This window comes from Triticum urartu, chromosome 2 (assembly GCF_003073215.2).
Source record: "Triticum urartu cultivar G1812 chromosome 2, Tu2.1, whole genome shotgun sequence".
In the NCBI taxonomy this organism is placed as follows: Eukaryota; Viridiplantae; Streptophyta; class Magnoliopsida; order Poales; family Poaceae; genus Triticum; species Triticum urartu.
Genome location: NC_053023.1, coordinates 487,803,186 through 487,810,021, shown reverse-complemented (window position 1 = coordinate 487,810,021; position 6,836 = coordinate 487,803,186).

Sequence of the window (6,836 nt, the reverse complement as noted above, 5' to 3'; positions counted from 1 at the left end):
TTTAAACATGATGCAAGCAAGATGCAAACACTAGGCAACACCAGAAGCTACGGATGTGACAGCTCACCCCTACTAAACAAGAATATCGTCCCGAGATTCAAGCCGTGAGGTAAGAAGACAGAGGGACACAAGCTAACACAATCTTCATGATCCAGATGTCTTTCTTTAGGATGTTGATTCATTGCATCACCTTGATCTCGACGTCTTGCTTTGAGAACTACATCCAACATGACAACGAGTAGAAAGGGAGAATTTAAGAAGAATCGACCTTCCTGAGGTTCGAGCAACTTAGGATCATCTTAATGATCACAAGATCAACTCATGTAATGAGACATAGTAACATCTCTCGAGCTGAGACACGAAGCATACACCTAGAGGGGTGGAGTGAAACGGATGGCGAAGGTTCACTAGGTAGTTAACAATTCCATACTCGAATAAGATGGAGCATGAATTTCAAAGTAGCAAGGAGATATTTGCCATGATTTCGTAACGTGATACCTCGGGGAAGGTGACTCGTAGAATTATTCCCTTAAGTGGAAAAAAGAATTACTTTTGATACTAAGATCATTGAAACTCTCTATACCAGCCTAAGGAAAATCACAGTTGATTAATTGAATGAATTCAAAAGAATGGCATACTTAGTTTGGAGAGGAAACTAGAGTTATAGGACACTCAGCAACGGAAGGCGCATTCCAATTGATACCGAGGATATAACCCAATGACTGAGTGTGCTCTCAAGAACTTGAGCATTTCCATATTCATCAAGGTTTTACCAACATCCGTGCCAAGGATCCTTGCAACACATCGTACTACCATGATAAACGGTGATGGAGGATGCAGATGCATAGGAGGACATCACTTTCTCAGATTTTTCCTTAGTAATGCCAAAGAAGCAAATCTGGATGATCGACCGAGAGACATTTAGCACTCCGCTTCTAATGTTCTCCTTGATGTACTAGGTACCACGGTCAATGCTTAAAAGCATCAACATGGCCATCAAGTAAAGGTCAGACTTCGGGAGCACAGGAATCCATAAGGAATAACTACGGAAGTAAATCCTGCGAGATCCTTATGGGGAGGTGGACAACTTCCTCAATCAAGATACTACAATAATAGGTCTTCCGGCTGGTGCGTTGGCCACGACATCCACTTTACCGGGTTACAGAGAGACCAATATTATAGTTCTCGGGAAACGTTCCAACCATCATATCTGCCTGAGATTCAGATCTGGTTGGTGTCAGAATACTCCAGAGTCATCCAGTCTAGAGAGAAAAATAGAAGTTTGCAACACAAATCGATGAGATGACGTTGCGAGATTCTTGGGAAATGGACTATGGTAGTAAGCTCCAAAACATGAGCTGGTTCTGCTAACACCTGTGAACATGTTGTCCCAGACAAGCATGACCACGTAGTAGTCTTATAATAAAAACACTACCGAGTTCTGGTGGGGAACCATCAACAAGGATATCGAAGTCCTTGCATAAGTCTTGCTCTTAAGAAGAGACTTCTTCTCCTTGAACAAATCAATCAGTGGCTTGGTGTGCTAGGGATACGTATAGAATGAAGATGATCAGTCTATCAGACCATAGAATACTTCACACGTACATGACTGACTTGGTACGATTCCAAAGGAAACAAAAACAATCTTTCTCGAATTCACGGCGGCAACTTGCACCTAATGCACGTGAACTTGGAGAAAGTCACTTCTTACACCAAACATGTATTTCATGAACGGGACATGAAGATAATGCTTACAAAAGTTTCCAACGCTATCTTGATATCCAACAAAATCATGGAGAAGACAAGGATGTTGTCGATGGGCTCAACAACAATTCATCTAGGTTTCCATATAAATGGAATTCCACAATCATATGAACAAGGTGATAGCATTGGTCAGACCCGAAAGATATAATGGTGTATGCTCGAGGGATAACTGCAAGTAACACAACATTATGAACATCGTTGGTTCTGATTTGATTTGATGATAGCCCACACTCAAATCAAGGTTTGGACAAGATAATAGATTCAACAGCTGATTACAGGGATCAATCTATGAAGATATCATCTTTCTTCAACACACACACACACACACAAGGATATCCCTTAGTGATGAACTAAGTCGGACAAGCTTTCATCTTCCAACTCTCCAAGTTGTTGTTTAGCTTAACCAACTAGCTTAGGGTATCCAACATAGATTCTTGGAGAATGGGTGGTTTGGAGGAAAACCAACATGATCACGAACTCAACATAGCGGTCAGGTGACAACCTGGTAATACTTCTGAGAAGATATTCGAAAAATCACGAACCACCGATATGTTATTAAGCTCGATAACAATCTTACTTTTCAGGCAAGACGATATGATCAAGGAGCAAGGGATTGTCACAATCCTAACTCCTTGGTCGATGAGTGCACCCGGAAATATGGACTAGGTAGCATGATCAATCTTAGGATGATGATTCAATAACCAGCACACTAAGATTGAGAGTATTGTCCATTAACTACCAAGCAACAAAGTTGCTAGGAGTATTGATTTCGCACATCACAGTACACTTGTCGGCATTCCGGTTACAATAACACGGAACCGAGGAATGAACAATGATGGCAAGAAGTATTACTGCGTCAAGAATTTATAGGAGGTGGTGCAATTCTCATGACAGTCCTGACAGAAAGATGGTAACACTCCAAGGTAGAACAGACTAGAAGCTGGGTTAGCATTCTTAATCTGTGGAATACAATTGCTTTGACCCAATCCTAGAAATGGATGAGGTACTGGAGTTTGTTTCTCCTAGTCATTCTGAACTAGAATGGCTTGATGGACCACAAGAACGATAGGCACCGATGAACGAATGCTCACATACTCTTGACTATCAATTGATAGATGAAGGTCGGAGTATAACTGAAGGGGGACAACTCAAAGGAACATATACTTTCTGAGTTGTGGATGCATAGATTAGTATGCCGAACGAGTTCAACATATTTCTTCCGGATAACGCATTCAGAAAGGTAGAACTGGCAGAGTCACAATATAGAACGGAGAACTCATCAAGAGCACTCTGGTTGTGATCTTTTGGTTCAAAAGAACTTCTGCCACAAGCACTTCATGGTATTTGGAAGAAGGAAATACCACAAACCTCGAGGACTATCGCAAGGTTACTAATATCCTAAGGAACTAGCAAACACTATCAACATGAAGTAAGTGGGGTGAATCTCGGGTTCAAGAACCTAGGAATAGAATGCATACCAACTAAGTGGCATCACGGGATGCTTTCGAGAATGGTGGCCAGAATCATCACACTAGGAATACGAAACATGGCTAGATTACTAGGTGATCCTCTATGACACCTAGGGTCATAATAATAGCTCCAACATAATGTCGAGGCAACAAAGTACCTCAACACACCGATTAGTGTGCTTAATCTGGCCAAAAATACAATGGAAACATGGAGGAAAGATTTGCATGTGCATTAGACTATTTAGAGACTTGGGATAACTCGGACAGCATAACGGCTGTAAATGCTCAAAAATATTTGAGACATCCTGCAAAAATGGTGGCATAGCCACTCAACATCACAATATCAAGATTCTGAGGCCAGCTATGAACACACGGAAGTAGTAGGAACTGAACTGAGGCTTAAACTCAACATTCCTAGGCAACTACGGTTTAGTAACACATCATCCTGAGAGATAGAAGAGAAGCCTAGTTCTTAATCCCCGTGGAAAAGAAGAGGTTGTCTCAGATCAGAAGGGCATAAGGTAAAGGAGTAAAAAGAGCCCTACGTTCCCTTCCACAATCAATTCCCTTACATAACTAAAGCATCTCTAAACACAACTTCAACTGGTTTGGCTTGGTAATCCTACAGGCAGTCAGGCTCTGATACCAAAGCTGTCAGGACCCCGATTCTAAGTCACACCGATCTAGCCTGTAACACCTCATATCACTTTGCGGCCTCACGCACGGTATTCCCACGGGTGTCGCCTTACCATGGCCCGGGACTGTTTGCGCCTTTTGGCTCACGTATATGATAGTGTCGCTAGCATCCATATGATAGAGAACCCGGGCCGACATGACTAGTCCTGAACCCAAAGTGGCACCAACTTACGGGGACAGGCATACATGAATCAACATCAAGCATGTCGGTCAGCAGCGTGTGAATCCGGGCTGTAGCAACTGGGCTAACAGGACTCCAGGAACCCGGGCTGTACCAGGCTAGCAGGACTCCGGATGTCACCGCGTGACATTTCCCCGAAGGGACAGACACAAGAACGAAGTGAATCACATGCCGGCCAGTCAAGTGCTTCGGAGCAGTAGTGCTGGGCTAGCAGGACTTCGGTGAACCGGGCTGTAGCGGACTACTATGGCTCACGGAAGCACAAGACTACATTTCCCCATCAGAGAGGCTACCAAGGATAAACAACTAGGTTGTTGGATCCCACACATACCAAGCATTTCAATCATACACACAATATGCTCGATATGTGTAAATACAACATGGCATCACAACATAACTCTACGACTCAAGTATTTATTCATTAGGCTCCGAGGAGTGAGATATTACAAACATAGTTCTCATGACCCAACATTCAAAGCATACAAGTCAAAGCACATGCGGAAGCTTAACATGTCTGAGTACAGACATCTAAAAATGAAAAAGGCTGAGAAGCCTGACTATCTACAAGATCCTGCCGAGGGCACAAGATCGTAGCTGAGGTATCAAGCTAAACGTCGAGGTCCACGTGGAACTACTAGCGAGACTAACATCTCTCTACAAAACATAAATTAAGCAAACGTGAGTACAAATGTACCCAGCAAGACTTACATCAGAACTAACTACATATGCATCAGTATCAATAAGGGGTGGTGGAGTTTGACTGCAGCAAGCCAGCTTTGACTCAGTGGCTAACCTGAACTATGACTGCAAGTAACTCTTTTGAGGTGGCGCACACGAGTCCACAAATTCACCATACCAATACACCACTATGGATCCGCTCCCGTCTCCCTGCGAGAACACCATCCATAGAACTCACACTTATCTTGCACATTTTAGAGTATCCACTTTCACTTGTCTATGAACTATGCAAGGGGTCCAAGTTTCCATATCTGAGGAATCCGGCTATTCGAATAGATAATGATAACCCTGCAGGGGTGTACTTCTTCACACACGCTCTCGCCACTTATCGCCCTGTACACGTCATGTACCTCGGCAACCTTCAAGGGGAAGCCGGTGAGGGAGTCGGCCACGGCCTGACTAACCAACAAGTCTCTAGTCCAGGTTTATCGCCTATTCGGGTTCCATCCGCAAGGAGATCCGGCCGGGGTGTCACTCACGGCCCCAAATGATGTGACCAGGGTTCCCAAGCCCACCATCCGGGTGCCACTTGGTACACCGTGCCACTGTGCCTAGTCTATCCCAAGCCCACCTGTACCGGATGCCACTTGGTAGACTACTAACACTACCTACAAACACTAGAAACTAGTTGCTACTCCTGGACAGAGATCGAGGTGATTAATAAGCCGAGAGGGGCCGAGTTACCGGAACCCAATGTGTGGTAGTAACTGTTCATGGATCACAAACACAGAACTCAGTTCCTGAGGACGGCTGCAATGAGACAACCCACCATGTACTCCTACATGGACTCTCACTGCTACCTTTACCAAATCGTGTTCACACACTTAGCTCACCCACAGTAGGACATGTTCAACACCATTCCAATTCATCCCCGATGAATTAGACCTGACTTAGCTCTAAGTAGTAGCAGGCATGACAAACAAGCATGAATGAGTAGGCACATCAGGGCTCAAACAACTCCTACTCATGCTAGTGGGTTTCATCTATTTACTGTGGCAATGACATGTCATGCAAGGAAAGGGGTTCAACTACCGCAACATGTAACAGTTGAATCATTGTTGTCCTAATGCAGTGAAAGAGAGCAGGAGCGAGAGAGTGGGGTTGTATCGGAATGAACAAGGAGGTTTTGCTTGCCTGGCACTTCTGAAGATAATATAGCTCTTCATCAGTGTCATCGATCACGTCGTCGGAACATCGTCTACCGAGATGGGACAAGCACCGACAAACAAAGAAGAGACACAATCAATGCAATGCACAATATGATGCATGATCATGACATGGCAATAAGATGTGGTTTGAGCTAATGCAACTAGCAACAGGTTAAATGAAGTTGGTTTGAACTCTAGGTTCAAATTCAAACTCCATATGTGAAGGTTTAAATGCCATTATAAGATTTGGCCTAAGCTGCAACCATAAGTTGTTCTATCATGCATGAAAAAGGTACAGATGGATAAAATGGATTTTTCTGATCATTTTTCATATATAAATTATTTCATTCTGAGTTACGGATGAATTTATATGAATTTTGAAGTTTATACTATTTTCTGGAATTTCCTGAGTAAGAATAAATCCAGAAAAACCTATTACTGCGTCAGCATTGCATCATGCTGACCTCAACAGGTCAACAGGCGCCGTCCAGGTCAAACCTGACCAGTGGGGACCACTGGTCAGTGACACATATAACTAACAGCGTTAGTTAGTGTTAGATCAAGCACTAATCTAGGTTAATTAGCTCTAACTAAACCTAACTAAGAATTAACAGGGGCGGGCCCATGCGTGAGTGACCCTGGGGGGTCAAACAAGGGTCAAACCTGGGTCAACTCGCCGGAGTTGACCCGTGGCTCGTCGCCTGTGGAGACAGAGATGGCGGAGGGCGCCGGGTTTCGCCCTCCGGCGACCAAAAGAGCGGCGGAGGGGCTCTACGAGACGCCCAGGCTCACGCGCATCCATTGCGGCCACCGGCAGCAGCTGGGGTGCACTACAGCGAT